Genomic DNA, 20198 nt, shown 5'->3' on the forward strand with positions numbered 1-20198 from the left:
TGTTTAATGAAAGTTTTATAACTTGAATTTCATGAAGTTTTTAACACGCTTTCCACATACTGTGCCTTTGTGTAGCAGTACCAATATATACGAGGTGCTGGGATAGGATTACTTAATTTATTTTGACCACGATGTGCGGTGTGTCATATGGAGATGGAAGCAGGCTATGCTTTGACAAAGGTAGGGAGGAAAATCCTTGCTGAAGGTACTCTCAGGAAAAACAACTAATGTATGCATCCCTGTTTTAGGGTGTGGGGGAGCGGGTGCTTTGGAGGAGGGTTATTTTTGCTGTTGGTAATTCATCATTTTGTTGAGAACAGGTTTCCTAGTTTGGGAGGGAGGGGGCAGAAGGTGTCATTGCAGGAGAAGGTCAGCGCTGTTCTGCACCTTCATTGTTTCATTCATGTGATTTTCCTTCTCATCTGACTTGCTAGGGTATTCTCTGGGAGGGAGAGAGGAGGAAAAGAGCACGATTCTGAGATGCAAGCATGTATTAGAGGGGATGCTTGATTAGGAGACAGTAATACAGCCCTGCAGCCTGATGGAGTGAAACCACGACAGTCCTGAGTCAGCTGGGTGGGGCACAATGCAGCGCCAACTGTGTGCCTTTTGTCTCATAAAAATGCCTGAAACAAAGTGGTTGTCTGGCGGCCGGCGTCTGCCTGACCTCGGAAAGGCAGCAAAGTTAATGAAAGCATCGCTGCCCTGCGCTCTGCCCGCCTGGTGCTGTACCACAGAGCCACGGCTCGTCTGCCTGCGTTGTGCCGCAGCACGGCTGCTTGGAGCTCCAAAGCTTATTGATGAAATTACTGTTAAAGCCTTGAGCAAAGGGCTGCTTTCCCTGATTATTCATCAGGTTTCTTTGCTGTGAGTGCTGTGAATTAACTTTGTGAGTTTCACGGGGTTGCTGGAAAATAGAAATTCCTGAGCTGCGCAGTAAGTCTCCTCTATTACTGAATAGTTGGAATTGCTGGAGAATCGCAGCAAACCCTGTGCATTATCTGACTTAAACGTGGATGCTGCTTAAAAACCTCACTTAATGGGGTAAAGCTCTGTTAAATGCTCTCGCTAGGAAAATTTCGGGGCTTTTCTTAATGCTGAAAATATTGCTTGGTAATGGAGGAATTTGTCGCATTCCGTAAACTGGATGCTTACGAGGTGCTGTTGTCTTAAAGCTCTAGGATGTAAGATCGAGTCTAATAATCCCAGATGTGTGAACAGCTATTTCTTTGGCTAAATTTGCAGCGGTATGAAATGTGCAGCTTCTGCAGGGCTCAAGGAAACCTGCACCTATTGAAAAGCTGTGTTGTGTGGAAGTCTGACGGTGAAGATATCAGTGCGAGGGGAATGTTAAGCATTGTGAGGTATCCTGCAAATAATAAAAATAATAATCATGTCAGCTTGCTCGCCCATTAAATGTTTAATTACTTCCTTTACACAGGACTGAGGAGTTTCCCCTAGAAATTAATACTTGCTTTCAATGCTTGATGATAGCTTCGCTGCGAAGTGCAGGAATTTGTGGTTCGTACTTTCAGCGGCGACGAACAGCATTTAATTTGCATGCATCGAAAAGAAAATGGTGGCTTCGCATCTCTCAGAGGCTGAATAGGAAACTGATGTAGTGGCGTCCTAATGCTGAGGCACTGTTCTGTAGGGAATAATGCCTATGCTGGAATGTCGTCATAAAATTAGACCAACTTTAAAATGAGTGGTGAATGCTTTGGGAGGCGGTTTCTTTCTGCTGTGCTTGATATCTGCATGTTACAATGGGTGTCTGCACTAACAGAGCCCACTCAGAAATTTAAATGGGGAATTGGCTATGGAGGGAAGTAGCAGTGCTATCCAGGAACTGATTTCTCTGAGCTCGCTCTAGGATATTCAGTGGTAAGTTGAAGTATAAATGGTGAACGGTACATATTTATCATCTGTGCAGTATTGATCTAGATGAAAAGGAAACAAGTAAAAATCAGCATTTTAAATAGAACTTAAAAATGAATCTGTAAGATTTTGAAACCTGTAATCAGTGTAAATTGGAGGGGAGGGAAGAGATTGTGGGAACTGTTGCAGGAGGAGAGCACATGCTCTGCTTCTTCAGCTGTGCCTTTAGGAAAGTCGTATCGTGATGGAGAAGATAAAGCAGCCTCTAAATGTACTGGGTTTCACATCAACTAGTAGCACTGCGAGTTGCACAGCTTATTTCTGCAGACCAACGTCTGCGCCTGTGCTTTGTCTGAGCAGCAGACCCATTTGCAAAGCTGTTTGTCACACTGTTGTTTTCGTTCTAATAGGGCTTATATGGAAATATTCCTGCAATGCACCTAAAGAGAAGACGAATGGCAGTGTTTATGGGAGGTGGCAGATCGTAACGCAGCGTGTGTGTGGGGCAGAGGGATGGTCTCTGCTCTGCCCCTGCCACGGAGGGATTGCTGTGGTTTTGTTTAAATACGGTGCATGTTACACCGGGCTAATATCAAGATGAGCACGCTGCTTATGGACTCTGGGTCCTGCCCTGAGGTAAATAGTGAAGATGGCTTGTTTGCCTGGCTCGTCTTGCTGTGTGGGAAAAGCAGCTAGGAGTCTGTTCTTCCTTCTCTTTAATTGCTTCTCTCACAAATAAATCAGCTCTGATTTGGAGTTCCATTGAAGGAGCTGTTTGGCTTTAACAAACTAATAGACTTCCTGGATTTAGTCTTACTTCAGCTGAAGTCCCATTTTAATTTTTTTTTTTTTTTATATTTAAACAGCAAAACCATCTATTTCAAAATGAAACATCCCACTGAACTATAGCTAATGTTGCAATTGCTTTTATGGGCTTGTGCTGTTCAGCCTCCATAGCAAATGCAGTCCTTAGCAGTTCAACAGTATGCTGATAGTTTAGCAAAAGGGAGGAAAACTTAAATGAGGAAAAGGAGGGGAGGTGGGCGGTTGACTTTTTTTTTTCTTCATTGATGAAGAACTATTTTCCCTTCTGAATAGGTCAGGTCTCTTAATTTTCCTCACCAAAGGATAGCACGTGAAGGAAGGCAAGGCTTAGCATCTGGTGTGGGTTTAATGCAGAGGAGGGTGCATGGCTGGACCAAAGCTCCACAGTGTCCTGATACTGTCACCATCCTCCCGTGTCCTGGTATCAGAAGGCTGCAGCCTGCTGGAGTCGCACTGCTGAGGTGTCCTTGGTGCAACAACTGACCTTGGGCACAGAGATGCAAGCCTCCCTCCAGCGCTGCTTTCCCAGCTCAGAACTGGGCTGATATGGGGATGCTGTTGATGGAGGTGCTCTGAGGTCTGGTGCTTGTGAAGGTGTTTGTGGTCTTTTAGGGAGAAATGCAAGACATGCTCCTGCTTTGTGTGGCTGTAGTAGCTTTGAATTCCTGCTCCCCGGAGACGTGTAGGTTCATCCATAGACCAAAGGGTGGTGTTGTCAGGGAGGGGTTGATCCTCAGGTGTCAGTACTGAAGCCTGCATGTGGGTTTATATGCAGCCTTCTTCTAGGGAAAGGGTTTTTCTCTGAAGTGAAATCAATGCCTGTTGATAGGGAAACACTATTTCTCTTCCTGAGAAGGAGCTATAGCACTGCATGGAGCAGGGCAGCTGCAGGATGGATGCAGTTTATAGCTGTGAGTGATGCTCCCTGTGCGCTGCGCTCAGCAGGATGGCTGTGCAGCCCTCTGGCTTTTGCCCCTGGACAGCATCGCTTGCCGGATTACGGAGGCTGTCATTTCTCATCGCTGTCTCTGACTGTCAGAGGCAGTCCAGTGCTCCATGCAAAGCTATGGAAGCATTGTATATGGTTGAGAAATAATAGCTTGCAGGGCTGGTAGCCTGTAAAGTGAGTCCAGTTTGAAACTATTGAGTCCTGACATGGTGGCTTGATTCTGCTGCATTAGTCTGCTGCTTTTCTGCCCTTGATGCCTTCAGGTGCCACTGCAAGGTGGGAGGAATGTCACCTCACAGTGGATGAACTGCACAGGCTCACTGTTAGTGTCACTCTGGAGTGATGAGCAGTTGAGTGCCTGCTGTGCACCCTATGCTGCTGCTTGTGTTAAAACACAGGGGCTTGCTCTCTACTCATGCAACGTGCAGCCTTCTGGAAGCCTAGTTTTCCTTCAGGTGTATTTTCGGCACCATGGAAACAACTGTATAAAACCCATTGGCTTAGGGGTAATCAGCTGCTTGTGTGCTTCTCAGCGGATATCCTTTCTAGGATGCCCACTCTAGTATGTTACAGGAGAAGTGTGGGCCTTGCTCTTTCACTGTGAGCCTTGCTTCCTTCAGGGCAGGCCTCCTTTGGAGCAGGGGTATGTGGGAGCACATGCCCCACATGCAGTGGTGGCAGCAGTTGTAGGAAGCTGCAGGAGGGATCTCTGCTCACACCTACATTAGAATTGTCATCGCAACACTTGACAGCAATCTAATGTGTCTTGGCTGGTATGCATTTTCTTATTGCTTATATTTAATGCTTTGTTGGTTATTTGGGAATAGTATGATGGAAGTTTAAGGGGGCTGTATTTCTCTGGCTGTGCCGTACTGAGGCAATGAGAGGATTTTGCTGTGCTGTGTGATGTACAGCATCCTAGCGTAGCTCAGGGGCACAGCAGCTTACCTTTGGTGTGTGTGGCTGTCAGATTGTAGCTTATGTTGAATCATAACATATCAAATACTAGGAAATGGCAGAACAAAACCCTTTCTTAAATATAAAAACCTTAGCAAGTCTCAGAGGCTATAGAATTGCTGGTATTGTGAAAGAAATCCTGGCTAAGTCAAGCTAACCCCACCTGCCTTGAAGCTTGGGGTGGTGGAGGAGTGGAGAACACTGTTCTTGAACTGCACTGGGGACAAAAGGTACAGCCGGGGTACGTGAGGAAATGTAGGACCGAAGGGCTACCTTGTTGGCCTACAGCTTGCCTGTGTGATCTACGCTGGTGCCACCACCTTGTGAAAAGATTGGTAAGGGCAATTGGGATTGCTGGGAGCAGCCTTGCTGGGTTTCCTCTGTATATCTGCGAGCAGGGAATGGCAGTGACGCAGGAGATGCTTCTGATGGGCAGAAGTGAGATGGGTTATATTGCAGGTACCTGTTCTCGCGTTGTCTGCATCTTGTCTTGTGTTGCTTGATGTTTTTTTAAATAGATCAGATGAGGAATATACCTCATTTGTATGAATGTGCAAAAAACCTGTGTTTTGGGGTGTTCTGCATCTAACTTGTGAGGTGTTCCAGCTGTGCTTCTGTTCCTGGGAAAGTGGGGAGACAGATGCACTGTGGATGCACTGTGGCCTGCAGTGCTCCCTGTCTGGGGGTGAGGGCAGAGGCAGGAGGATCTGTGTAGAGCAGCACAGAGATGGTCTCTCCATGGTGGGGCTTTGTAGGGGTGAGATGGGAGCATGTGGCTCAGTGCATCACTACTGGGGCATGGTTCTTCCCCTCTTCATTAGGCATTTGTTTGCTTTGGGGCTCTTCCTCTCCACCATCACATCCCGAGGTTAATTGCTCTATTGCAAAGCCACCCCCTGGAGGCTGAGCCCCATCCCAAGGGGCTCCTTGTGCTGACCAAGCATAGGGCTCCCCATGCTCACCAAGCACCGTATGGTCCGGAGCCCCATCCCTTCCTTCCACACGCATGGGGGAAGAGGTTTCAAAGTGCTACCAAAATGCAGCAGTTCCCAAGCATGAGAATCCCTCATATCTTATTTAGTGCAGAAAATGTCTTTCCGTGTGAGCAGGAAGGAGGAGAGTGTAAGGAGTGCGCTCAGCAAGGACTGAAGGGTGTGGCTCAAGCGTCAGTAACAAATGCTGGAAGAAAAAAATGCTCTTTGTTCTGCAGTCAGGTGGGCTGACAACTCTTCTCACTCCATCCCTAGCATGCATAACATCCGGCGCAATTAAGAGAATGGGGAAGGCTGGCTGTTCTGAACCTATTGTAAATGCAGTAAGCGTTGGCTTTCATTCTGTGGTCTGCTCCCCCCTTTTTAAAATAAGCCATTAATTTGTGAAGCTCATCAGTATCGCGTATGTTTCATACTGCTGCATTGTTCTGATGGCAATTTTTTGTGTGCTTCACATGGCCGCGTGAGTTAAAACTCCACAGCACTAAAACATACACAGTCCTTGCATGCGACTGGAATTGGCTCAAAGAGTGCATTAAGCGTGTTAAAAATGTGTGTATCTGTACGTGTGCACTACAGCAAATCAGCTCGTAATGACAGTCTTGCTTATTAGAAAATAATTTGATAGCTGCTCCTTTTAAGCTACTTGTGTCTGGCAATTTTAAGTGCTCTTTTAAAAATAAAGTTAAGTTGCTTTTAGATTTATTTCTTTTTTTTAGATTGATAGAAGCTAAAGGAACATTTTGAGTTTAAAAACGCATTATCCTTTCTCTGCTTTGTTCTGCTGCTGTGAGTTGGTTTGATGGTGTGACTGCAGTGTTGGTTTCCCAAGCAAGGCACTGGAACCAAAACCTGGTCTCTGCAGCCGATGGCAGGAGACTAAACCTGTGTGTAAGTGCGTGCTACCAACCTGGTTGTGAGAATCAAGTGGGAACGAACCTACAAAGCAATAGAAAGATCCACATAAAAAGCACTCCACTTCCTAATCCAAGTAAATTCTTCAAGTTCAGGGTCAGGAATTTAGATGGCTTTTTATTTGGTGTCTGTATTTACACGTGTGTGTTTTCGTATCTTTTAAATAACGTTGTATTTCTTCTGGGGGGAAAGAGAATCCCACTCACAAATTTACATCTCGTGACATTTCTTACGGCTGTGTGCCGGCTGATGTACTGCTAGAGGCCAGCCCATCATTTCTTGGTAAAAAGAACCTTTCAGCTCGGTTACCTCCTGGAGAGAGCTAATTTTCCAGCAGTCGGGCTCGATCTGGATAAGTAATTAGAGCGTGCGCGAGACAGATGAAGATGATGGCGTTGGCGCTGCCTGTGATTCAGTTAATACAGTGCCTGTGATGCCGTGGCTGCAGCGCGGTCTCCAGAGCCACAGAGGCGAGCGGCAACAAAGCCAATCGCTTGCATTTGTCTTGGAAGAATTAGCGGCACTTCTCATTCACATGCCGAGCGCCGGCGAGCAGCTGCAGTGTGCATCTGCAGTGCGAGAAGGTGATGCTCCACACGTTCACGCTCCCCACCCCCAAATATGCCAAAATGTCAGCATGCAGTTAATTGTGGGGTGCTGCCATCCCTAAGGAGAGTTCGTGGTCTGCAGCTTTGAGCCCCGCAGGGGTGTGTTTGATTCCCTGTTAGGGTCATATAGCAGATGGAATGGAGTCTGTTAGGGCATTTCGGGGCTTTATAAACGCTGGTCTGAATTACCTGGAGGCAGTGCTAAACTGAGGAGGAGGAGGAGAGGGCTGTGCTCACCTCAGTGAGATGGCTTTCAGCATCGGCAGAAGAAACTGAGCTAAAGCAAGCAGCATTCTTGTACTGTCTTGGAGGATGTGTTCATTATCAATGCAAACTTGTTCGTCCCATGTGCAGGGTGATTAGGGGGTTAAAGATACATCTTATCTTTGCTTCTTGCCCACTGGTAGCTCGATAGCGTTTACACGTGGATCAGACTAAAATAGGTCAGTGTCCTCTGTGGCGGGTCCTTGGGCACTTTGGTGCATGGCTGCACCTACCTTGAGGATGGATGGGCCCGGAGGAGCTCTGTGCATTAACAGAACCACAGCCTAGGGATACTTCAGGATCAAAGTCCTTTATTCATCAGCTGAATCAAAGGCTTGACAGGGAGACTTTGTCATCCAGTCAGCCCAGATAATACTTTTTGAGGTGACGGATAACTTCTGCTGAAGAAATAAAGCCATAAATTTGCAAGCGCAAGGAACACAGGAATGGTATGTGTTTATTCTATCTTTACAGCGCATTCTTTGTGTTAAAAATGCATATATGCTCAAGCTGGAATCTTTCAGCACCTGATTAAAAGGAAAATCATGCATTCAGGAATTGCCTTATGGCAGGAAGCCTTTGTCTGCCGGTTTGCTTTACTGCGGTTGCTGACTGCCTGGGATCGATTTTTGGCTACCGAATGACTGTGTTGGGGCTGGGGGAGGTGGGGGGGCAGCTCTGCAGTTGGTGGGACCAGGGAGCTGCTCGCTGCCTCCAAGTATGAGGCTTTTTGTTGCGTTTTTCCTTTAGCTTGGAATTTCCATATTATAAAGAGGAAGAGGCTTCTTTTGATATAATGGAGCCATTAACATCTATTAATAATGCAGACAGGGTAAGTAGCTGGAGTTGGTGCTCCCCAGAGGCCTCGTGAAACAGCTGTGCACTCTATCTTCCCGGATTTGATAGCGGCTGGGGTCGAGGGGGTCGCTGTGGCTCCCGTCACTTTCCTCCGGCAGCAGTTCTGCTCCGAGCACCTCCATCCCCCCTGCAGCACAGCCCTCACTGCCACTGCACTGCTCGTGAGCTCAGGTGCAGGAGTGGGAGCTTTGCTTCGCTTTGTAGAAGGGGAGGGAAAAAAGAAGGTAAGCGTTTCCTCCTCCTAACAGCATTGCTTTCTTCTTTTCTGTCTTGTATTAATTTTCTCGTTGCCTGTTGGTCTCCAAAGCAGTGCTAATATATTGCTGCTTGTAGTGCATGGCAAAAAAATCATCATCAGAGCAGCATGATGATGTTGGACTTGAACTGTGCAGGTTTGGGGTTGCTTTAAAGCAAATAGGGGCTGTGGCTATCCGCCCTTGTGTGTGCTTGTATGCTGCTGCCGTCTGGCTGTCTGCATGTAGATGTGGAGGTATGTACTGCTGCGGGCTTGTTGTGAGGAGAGGAACAAATCCTGCTGCTGCCTGCAGGTCCTTTGCAGCTGCTTACAGCAGCCCTGTGCTATGCCTGAAAGTTTAGGAGCAGAATAAGGCCGAGTACCCCCTCAGGAAGGAACAAACAGTAGTTTAGTAGTTTCCCCTTTCTCTTTTTTCACCTATTACTGTGTATTACTGTGGCTGTTAGGTCTCACGCTGTGAGGGCTACTGCATTGTATAGGGAAATAAAATTTCTTCCATTGTCCCTGCAGTAACACCCACAGAATGGCGCTGTGTCTTTATTGGCAGATAGGCAGATATACTGGGTGCAGTGGGGCATGAGCAGGTTGTTCAGAAGTGCTGCGTAAGCCGGTCTGTGATTTCAGCAGGCAGCCTTCAGAGCAGGGCGGGCGGGCCTTATCTTCCCCAAATCCATTGGGAAACTGAGAATAGAATTTGCCTTTGACTTTCAAAACGCTCTGCTGCATTGCATCCTGCTTTCTATGTCCTGAGGTGCTGCGCACCGTCTCACCCATCCCTGTGGATGTGCACCCATACGCTGGGTGCTTCGCTGCGTGCGCTGCCGGAGCTGTGGCATGCTGGGGTGGTGTGAGCGTGATGGTGATCTGCCTGCATGGTGTGTGTAACGAGCGGGGGTACTGCTAAGTGTTATTCTTCAAGGAAATATTTTTTCTAAATGCTGTCCAACCAATTCAAGTGAAAAATTAAATTATAAAAAATGTGTATGTGAAATTTTGAGGGGAAAGAAAGAACTAACACTGTGTTGAGTTACGCTGCGTGTTCACATATATTTTCTCCAATGAGATCCAGACTGTACTTGTATAGTACAGATGTACTATGATGTACTAAAGATACATGTCTTTAATGTATTGATGGTTATAGCATTTTTTATAAAGTTGTGCATAATACTGACATGTAGCAGACTGGATATGTGCCTGTTTTACAAAACATCTAAATTAAATAATGTTTATTATTTTAATATGTCCGAATTTGCAAATAACTTCTTGAAAAGCTGTTTTTCTTGGGGAAAGCTTGCTGTCTGTTGTTTCTGGCGGTTGTTTGCCAAATACAGGGCACTCGCTGCTGTCATTGTGGGAAAAGGTCAATGAGGTTCGGAGCTGACAGGTTCAAAAGAACAATAAAACTCTGCTTTTAGTGATGTACCCAAATCAGTGTTGTTCCATTCATATTTTGCTAATTTATAAAGGCTTTGGTAAATGCTGTTATGCGTTTGTACCAATCTGTTACACTGAGCCCTTTCTCATGAAAGCAGCGCATGATGCTACAGCTGTTGTTGGTGCTTAATCATTACTTCTCTCCAGGCTCTGAAATAACCCCTTAGGAATCAGTGGGAGACCTAAGCATTAATCAGCATAGTACAGGTGGTAGGGTGTATATTCTGTAAGTTACCTATTGTTTGGTTTTGGGTTTTGCTTTTTTTTTAAATGTTGGGTTTTTTTGTTATTTGTGGCACTGTAGCTTACTTGAGCTCCTAGATTATCAATGGCAAATTTTACATCCAAACTGCAGTTCAGTTGTGTAATAATTAGTGTTTTAATATCCAACTCCAGATTATGATTGGAATTATAGAAAACTTCTCCTCCTCATTAAGTTTCTCTGTGGAATGAAGAAAAACAGTATTTTGGATTTTGTGGTACTGCCTGTCCTTCGTGTGTGTTTTCTGCTTATTTTCCCAAAAGGGAAAAGATGCTCACTGGTGGGTAATAGGAAATAGTAATTCTAAGGACTTTTGTTTGTTCTATGCATGATAAAAGCATGTGAAGCAGAATAGGTGAAATTAGAAATGAAATTGTATTTAAATCACGAATGCGACTAGAAGTCAGGCTTCTGTATTCTTTAGGAAACAAAGGGAAGATCCTCTTTCCTTTGTTAATGGCATTTATCATCTTTAACTCATTAGTTGCTGAAGCAGAGGTGAAAGGTTGGAAGGATTACAGATATTCTTGATTTAAAATTTACAAAGGTTCTTTGAGGCATGCATGTGTGCAGATGTTCTGTAGGTAAAATGCATACAAAAATACATAAGCTGCAGGCATTGTTCCTCTGTGGTATTCCTTAAAAACGCCTTATTTCTATTCTTTGTGTATTTAACAATATCTAAATAAAGAATGACAATTACAGGGTTCCTTTTTAGCTGAACTTTGGGTGTGCCCTTGTGTAAAGTGGAAATGGCTTTGTGAGGGGTCTGTGAGAGAATAGAAAATATTGTAGTGGTGTCTTAAGATGAGCCACGATTTGACTTTTTTTCCTGAAAATATAGCACTGTAATTTTGTTTAAGCAATTTTAATTTTTTGAAACATTAGCCTTACAGTCATTGTCTACAAATCAGGATCCATTGTGGTTGGCATAGAGCACTATACAAAAATAATACAAATATTTCTCTTAAAATGGCGCTTCTGTCTAACATCTTTAGACAGAAGGTGCATGCAAAATGTGAGGAGTGCCTTTTCCCTGTTCTTTGGGCAGTGTAGCACTCCTGCATGGCAGTCTTTGCTTTTCCAAGTCCACTAAATTCCTTTCTAATTGAATTTTAAAGAAAAGTGATTAAATGAACATCTTACTCTAATGTATCAGGCTCGCTCAGAAATCCACAAGTTGCACTTAATTCTGTTTTATTCCCATTAAATCATATGTATGTGTTCCTTGAACTCTCTGAGAGTAAAAGCATTCTTCCTTCAAGTTTCCTGCTATTTTGAGATGCTATGGCCAGGCTCCTTGCTGTAGCTGCCTGTGATCATCTCTAGTGTGGAGATGAGGGGAGGGACAGAAACTGAGCAGCTTGTGCTCCAGACCACCCACACTGATTGCAATAGGAGAAACTCTGTATTCAGCAAAGCAAGATAGTAAATATAGTGAGAAATCAGGAAAACGTGGCAAGTTATAATTGGAAAGAGGAGACTCGCATCAAGGGGAATTCTTTCTGTATATGGCACAGCTGAATATTTGCAGGTGGAAAAAATCCTGAAATGTATATATAGTGTTCACTCATCATAAATAGATGTTTGTGTCAGCTGATTTCTGACCAACCAGCCCTCAAAAGAGGCCAGTGCTACTCCAGGTTGTGGCTCTGGCTTCATTCTTCATACTAACAGCTCAGAGCTTGGACATAAAAGGCTGTAGCATCGGGGGGAGAGCTGAAAAGCAGCTGTGATCCTCTGGGGATAGAATTTTCCCCATCATTTTTTACTGATGTTAGATATACATATACACATACATTGCTGTATCTGTATGTGTGGCAGAGTGGCTGTGAGAACTTCCTGGAATTTGTGTGGCTTCAGGGTGCGTGCTCCAGAGGTGTGCAGTTTTCCTGTGCAGGAATTTGAATTGCTTTTCTCAGAATCTTCCATCCAGAAGAGGCTTACTTGGGTCACAGAAGGGTGTCAATTTCTTATTTATTGAATGTGCCTGGGAAGACAGGAGGCTGCATTTGTGTACCTAATAGGGTACAACTACTGATTAATTATGCTATAAACCACACGTAGCTGATAAATGCATGTGATAAATGTCTGTATTATACACCCATGTCCACTTCATCCGTGGACAACCCGTTTATTTGCCTCCCCAATGACTGCTGCGGGTACCACGAACCCCCAGCCCTTTTTAAATAAAATAAAACCTGCTTCTTTTGCTTCTTGCTGAAGTGGTAAATTTTCCCCTTCGCTTGGTGCTTGTGAGATGTTTAAAAGTGGCAGGCGTGTTGCAAGCAGTTTGATCTGAGCAATGGAGATGAGAATGCCCCACTCAGCATGGGGCACAGCACCTTCTCCTGCCCAAGGGATGAGCACCGGGCTCTGCAGGGCTGCCCTGTGCTGGGAGGGCTGGGGAGATGCTTTGGGAAGAGCTCATCTTGCTCCCTCTTGGTGATTCTACTACCTTGTGAGTGGAAGGAGTTGGGGAACATGACTCAATATCAACTTGCCTTTGCATTTAACAGATTCTGTTTCACTAAACACAAGTTGTAGTTGCTTTACTTTGACCTTCCCTCAAGGACACTTATTATCTCAAAGGTATAGCTTTCTTCCTCAAGGAAGCAATGTAGCTGACCCTCCCTCCTGCTTATTTTGTGCCCCAGCTCCTCATTTCTTTGAACGTATCTTTGTTTTTAGACCACAGATGCTGCATAGGCAGATTCAGCTACCGTGCATGACAATTATGTGTGTGTGAAACTCTTTATTAGCCTTTGTACTGAAGAAAGAAAAAAATAGATGTCTCAGACAACTTTCTGCCCAGCTTAGCTTCTGCAGCAGATGAGTGGGAGTTTCCAGCTCTGGAGCGGCAGCATGCTGGTTCTCAAGCAAACCTCACTTCCAGCACTAGCTGAATGGGGTCTGTGGCCACTGTGCCAGGCTGTGCCAATCATGGCTGTACCCCCAGACTGGGAGCAAGAGGCTGGGTCTCCAGGCCTGAGCATTACATGTGTTTGCATTGCTTTGTCCACTGGCCTTCATCAGTTACCTTCCAAGTTATGGAGGAGGGCCCAACTCTTTGTAAGGTCGTGGCTCCACAGTAGAAGCGTTGGAAGTTCTCTGCTTTTCATTAGAGCAGTTGGGTTTTCAACTCTACCTGAATCTCTGTAACAATGTGTGCTAATAACCCATACCAGCCAGCAAGGTGATGCATCGTTTTCAGTTTAAACACTGGAGTTGTTTTTGTAAGTGTGTTGAAGGCTCCTTGCTCTTGGAATTGAACTTTGAACCATTTAAAATTCATAAAACATCTAGGAATATGCAGATTTTTCATATCAAAAGTCAAATCCAAGAGGCTTTTAAATACCTAATTACTCCATAATTGACTTGATTAGGCAAATATTAACTCTAAGTGACACTTCAGTGACATCAGCTGTGACAACGGAAGTGACATTTCTGAATTGCCTTGTTTTTAGGGAGAATGTTGATCATTACTTTTTTGCGTGCCTATGTGAAATAATGCTCATAATCTGTTTGAAAGAGCATGGTTGGTCAAACTTGGTGCTGCTTGGTAAGCTTCATGTGCTGACTGTATGCAGACATGTAATGCGTAAACAGAGTCCTATGGATTTCTGTCAACCTATTCAGAATTAAAAATATTTCTTGAAGTAGTTCTTGACTCTGGATACCAGTAATCTTCAAGAAGATGAAGAGCCACCACCACTGTTAACAGTAAAGACTGTAAACAAGAGTTTCAGTGGTCCACGCATAAGAATAAGAAGAAAAAGATCAGTGCGGTGTCCTTTACTTAATTTTTCGTCCTTGTTGGGTTACATCTTTTCAGTTCTGCTGTAGCTTTTAAAGGATTGTGGCTTCAAGCGCGTAGACCAGCTCCTCTCTAGATACTTACAGTTCTCTGGACCCTAGATCATGTATAGCCTGATGACTCCCAGATAAGATGCAGAGTGTGATCGTCTCTGCAAAGTGCTATGTGAGCATTTGCTAGGCTCTGCATGAGATCTTGGAGGTACTGTTAGTATAAGGGAGAGAGTCTGTTTTTTGAGCTCAGATTCAAGCAGGTTTCATTCCGAAGCTGCTTGGGCAGAAGCCTCAACTTCTGTCTGGGCTTCATTCAAACTTGAGTGTGATAAGAGTACTTAGACCAGTACTGTGAGCTTACATTGAATGGGGACACAGCAAGCATTCAGCACATCCTGTATGGTCACTAGCCGATACATGAACATAAGCGAGATGACTGGATCCCCGGCTAGAACAAGCTCTTGTGCTGAAGTCTCAAAGGACCACCAGGTTTGAGCTGTCCCATAGACATGTGGGGCATGGATCTTGAGCAATGTGCTATGTGGTTTGTCTTTCAGCTAGTTTCAGAATATCTTGAAATGGGAGGTACTTCTGCTTTGTCACGTGTAAAACATGCATTATTGAATGTATAAGCATTTGAAATATTTTTTCTTTTTGGAAAGGTAATATTCTTAGTGATTTTTCAACTGTTTGCTTGTTTAGCTATCAATGGAAAATAATTTTGACTACTGTAAATTATATAGAAACTATTATTGCTAAGGCAAAAATTCAGTAGCTAACAGATCCATGGAATGTTTAAGAAAATTCAGTGTCTTCTCTAAATTTTGTGCCTAGTAGAACATACCTTAATACCAAACATAAACAAATGCTCCCCCATCCAACTACGGACAGAATTCCCCTAATCAATGACCAGTGGTCCCAGGCAATTTTTTATTGAGGGAGAAGTGGCTTAGTTTTCAAAACTGTCTTGATCTTTTTTCACTAATCCTGTTTTTCATCTATCTTAACATAAAGAAGCTAGATGCTGAGTAAATCTAATGGTAGCTTGACTAACTTCTCATCTTGGCAGATTGTCGTGGTTGGGGGTACCACTTACTGAAAGATTCAGTGCAGTTTGATTTGCTGTGTAGAGCTGCATTATGGATTGTATGGATAGTCATATCTACTGCTCGCAGTTCTGTTCACCTGCTAAGTCTTGTCTTTTAGCTTTGCGGACTGTTGAGATATGAGCTTGTGTTTTCTCAGGGTGTTCCTTAGGTAATGGAACCTTGGTCAGCTGGCTGCTAAATTCCATGGTAACATGTGCTGTAAGTTGGCAAGGCCACAGCTTGGTCTTTATTTTAACCTGTGCTCCCTTTTTGCTTCGCGTCTTTGTTCACTTGCTTAGGTTATTATGCAACATCTTCTAAGTAATAACGGAATGCAGTTCTCTGTATAGAACTTCCATCTACCCAGCTTCTTCCAGTGTACCTAACTGTGTGTGACAGCATAGCTTTGAATCCAGATCTTAAATATTTTTCTTGCTTGATAAATTTTACACAAAAACACTTAAACACTATTTATTCCATGTATTCCATTTGTATTTCTTTCCGGTAGACTTTTTTGAAATTAAACCTGTGATAAGCCTGTCACTCATGAGAATCAGATTTCTGTTTTCACAATTACATAAGGTAAAATCTATAGATGAAATTTAATAGGCTTTGTGTAATCAAATTTCTTGATTTTGAAAATGGAGCATTTTTTGTACTTTATGACTCTTACAGCTTTTAATTCTGAAATTGACTTCCTGTGCTGTAAGCCACGGTAGTGAGGCATGCACAGTGTTGTATTCTTAATTTAATGTTTTCTGTATAAATGTTCTAGAACATCCCCATCCTTAATGCTGTGGGTGTGACAGGATGAAATCACATGTGATTAACCAAGGGCAGGATATCTTGTTGCGTGCCAGTGCAGTGATGCCGCAGGTTCACTCTAAGATGTTGCAGCTCTGGGGCTAATTATCCAAGAGTAATAGTCACCTTTAGTCTACCTTTGTGTGATGTGGAGTCTACTTATTATTGTTGTGTTATCATCTAGAATACTGTTTACTGTGACAGCTTTGTTATTTAAAAGCTGTTTAATGGTTATGTTCAGGTGCAAAAGAGCAAACAACATATTCCTCGCATCTTTCTTGATTTAGATTTTTTTCTTGCCTAGTGAGTGAATTTAGTTCTCATTCTAAAACAAGAGTATTTTCTCCAGAGACTCAAAATTGAGAGACTTTTGTATGTTTTGTATTATATCAGCTTGGATTACCTTTCTTTTGGTGAATCCAGGTTTCCTTTCAGCTCAGTGAAAGCAGCTTGCTGAAAAGCCAGGAATGCGTTATATCTGATGGTTATTATCTGCTAATGCCTGAAAAGTTGTTTGCTGTTCTGAAGTCAATGGAATGTAATGCACTGTGGGATGAACCAAAGCCAGAAGGGTTTTAACATGGTTAAACACTGTAGTGCCTTAGTGCCTTTAGTTTGGTTGTGTTTTTAGATAGGTGTGTTTTTTGTTTTTTGTTTTTTTCATCGCTTGAAATCAAAGACATTCATCTGTTTTAAACTAAGTAAACCTAAAAATGATTTTACATGCAGCTTTATTTCTGTGTATTCCTAGCAAAAACCATTAAGTTCACTGGTATGATTGTCTCAGAGAAGTGCACTTGAACTGACCACCGAATTAGCTGAAGGTTCTAGTGAATTATAAAGAAATTTCTTGAGTTCCCAGTTCCATGGTTAATAATGAAAGGCTGCTGTTGGCTAAGTGGCTGTAAGCCCCATACTGTATGTCTCTGTTGTCCAACTTAAGAAAAATCTTGGCTTCAGGGGCTACCGCCAAGGGTCCTACTTAAGTGTGCGCTTTTGTTGTTTTTAATATCTGTAAAAAGAAGAGAGGCAGAACAGATGGAGAAGCAAGTGAGTTACTGATTACCTGGACTGGATCGGTTGCCAGGTGTTCATCAAATGAAGTGCTTTTCTGGCTGTATCCATTGACTAGAGCTCACAATGGGTTTTCAGTTCCTGCTGTAGCTCTGCAAAACCTCTGGCCATGCAGATGATCGTCTTCACATAGCTGGTTGATTTGTCCTTTAGGAAATAGCTACAGAGTTGTGTTCTGTGGCAGTGCTCTATTACTTCATTTGCCGAATAGCACAAACCCTTGATTACAAACTCTGCCACATCAAAAAATGTTGAGAGCTGACATTTATGCATGCATCAAACATGTGACACATTTGTTGTGGAAGCATGAGGTTGTAATTAAGGCTTTATACAGTATCGTAAAAGGATATTACTGTATAGTGTGCTTCCTTATCTGCAGGAAGCAGAAGCCAGTTCCCTGTGATAGGACAGGGTCTGTCCCCATCCTTGGCCATGTGCTGAGCAGGTGGTCATGTGGGCACAAGGAGCCTGTCAAAAGGGCTTCTGTTAAATAGAATTTAAAAATACTGGAAAGACAGAAGCTGGTAGTACAGCATCCACCAAGTGCTTTTGGGATCTCTTTCCAGGATTCTTACCAAACATGTGCAAAATACCCCTCTACAACCATGATGTGGTGCCTGGGAACTGCCTCAGGGTTCTCAGAGCATGTGGTGCCCGCCCAGATGTGACACCAAAAGGTGGTGTTTGTAGGCCTGGCCCTCAGGCTTTCAGCTGAGATGAGGGGTGGGCCAAGAGGATTTCATGGCAGCAGTCAGTTGGCCTTGGAAGCTTGGGCCTGGTAGTGATGAGCATAGCTATGCTATGTCTCACACAGCAAAAACTGGGGAGCTGCATGGGCTGCATCTGGGTGACTTTCAGTAGAGACAGTTGTCTTGCCTTTAGGGAACTGCTGTGGTTCCTAAGCTTTTGCAGCTCCACTGAGCTTGTGCAAATTCCTGTTTCAGCCAGGCAGTTCTTAAAAGCAATTTGCTCTCACATCCATCTCCCACTTCCCACACCTACGCTAAAGTCTTTTTATTGTTTTCTTCATATTGCCTTCTCCCAGCTTCTTCCTGCATTAACCAAGCAGCACAGCAAAGGTGGTTATGAAATCTTCTGCATACTGGCAGGGTTGATGTTTTCTACATCTGTCCTCTGTTAAGCCAAGAAGATATTTTTAACTTCATCTGCAAGTGTTTCTTTTTGCATTTTATGTAAAACAATAGATGGGAAGAGCCCCGCTCTCTGCATACGCTCTCCTCTATTCTTTCTCTCCCCAGACAGGAAACCCCAATTTCCCCATCTTGTTTACATAATTTCAGGATTCTTTAAGCCACCCACATGTGAATGCAAGTGGTTTATGGAGCTGTGCATAATGTGGTCACTTGAATGCTTCTCAAGTGTATAGGTATCATGTGAAGATAATGATCCATATAAATGCATTTCCTAGCAAGAGGCTCGTCTACAGATTCTGTACGTGTGGGTTGCCGTAAGTGTTGGAGCTGCTTTTGTGCTTTGTTCTTCTCTATGCTTGCTCAGCTTTAGATCCTTTTTTTTTTTTTTCTTCCCCTAGATTTGTTTTAGAACAGATTTTCTTTTGTTAGCTGCTTTAGAGATTAATTATACTCATGGAAAGCCACAGTTAGGTGCATATGTTTCAAAAACCCACTGCATTCTTTAAGTAGAGGAAAATTGCGGATCATTCTCTTCAGTGATTTGAAGGAGTTGGTTACTGCTTGCTGGAGAAAATAGGGCTGTATTTCATAAAATTTCTACTTTTTCTGAGGAAAAGTGTCAGGTTTTCCACACATGGCTCATCTTGCATCTGCAGCCTTCCAGGAGTGTTGCTCTGTTCTGTACTGTACTTCAGGACTATAGAAGCAAAAACAAGGATTTTCAAAACTTAAATCTGTTTTAGCTGTTTGAGATAATGAAGAATTTTAGGTGTTTGAGTGCTGGAACTTCCTGTCAATATGTATAAAGGCATGCCTTTCCTTTGATGTGGGAGAACCTCATGGTTGAGTCATCCCCATGGCTCTCCTTCCTCTTACCCTGATACTTAATCAACTTTCCTCCCGCTGCACAGTCCTGCTACTTCCTCCTAATGACGTGAGCTGTGCACTATGGGTATCTGAAAGAGGAGAGTGATTTCAGCAATTAACATAATCGATAGCCCTCGCCATGGCTACCTGAAGACTGTAGTCTTTTGTCATGAGACCTAACTGCATAACTATCCAGTAACAGAGCCTGCTTATAGTGAGCTGTTTCCAGCATTGTTCTTGAAGAGATGATGAGGTAATGTATACTGTTGCTGTGTTTCTGTTCAGAGCTCAGCGCTGCAGCAGTCTGGGCTGGTACTGTGTGTCTATGCTGTCAATCTGAAGAATGACCTGACCCCCATAAACTTGCTTGTCCTCAGCACTGATGCCTGTTCTGCCATGGCAAGAATGTCCCACGTGTTTAGGGGGACCTTATTTAAACTCAAGTGGTATTCCACAGCTGCTTGTGATGGTAGGTGTGATGCACCTTGAGGAACCCTTAGAGATATCTACTCATGGATACAGGATCAAGATACACAGGTTTTTCTGCTTTTGTGGAGGCTCCCAGCCCTTGTATTAGCATCTATTTGAGAGTCAAGTCTTGGGTTTAATAGAAATCAGATAACTATTTAACAAGGAGCATAGTAACTCCCACCATGTTATTAGGGCTTCCTCAAAATTAAACATTGGCCTAGGCATTTAAAGTCTTGTTTGTCCTCTGTATTGAAGATCAGTAAAGCTTGCCCGGCTTGTACATTTTGCCTTATTTGTTTGTGAGAGCTGCAGGTTACCTCTGCTTCTGTGTGTCCTGCATCTTTGCTGCTGAATTAAAGCAGATGTTAGTTACAAGGCATGCTAGTGGCTCGGTAGATGGTTTTTAATCTCAGTGCTTCATTTGAAGGATTGCAAGGGGGAATTACACTGATACACGGTTGACAAATCCATACCTTCTCTGATCTTACATCAGTGCAGGAATTGAATGACTTAATATGTACATTCAAAGAAAGCTGCACTTCAGACATAAGAACAGCAGAATGGAGTAAGATTCTGAGTAGTTTCCAGAGGACTTCAGTCAAAAACAAAATAAAGTAAGTCTTCCATCAGTATAACTTGTGAAACAATGCCTGGTTGTAAGTTATATGTGCATAAACTTTTTTTTTTAAAAAAAAAAAAAAAAAAAAAAAAAAAGGTGAGAAAAGCAACGTG

Source organism: Tetrao urogallus (assembly GCF_951394365.1).
Source record: "Tetrao urogallus genome assembly, chromosome: 7".
NCBI classification, from domain to species: Eukaryota; Metazoa; Chordata; class Aves; order Galliformes; family Phasianidae; genus Tetrao; species Tetrao urogallus.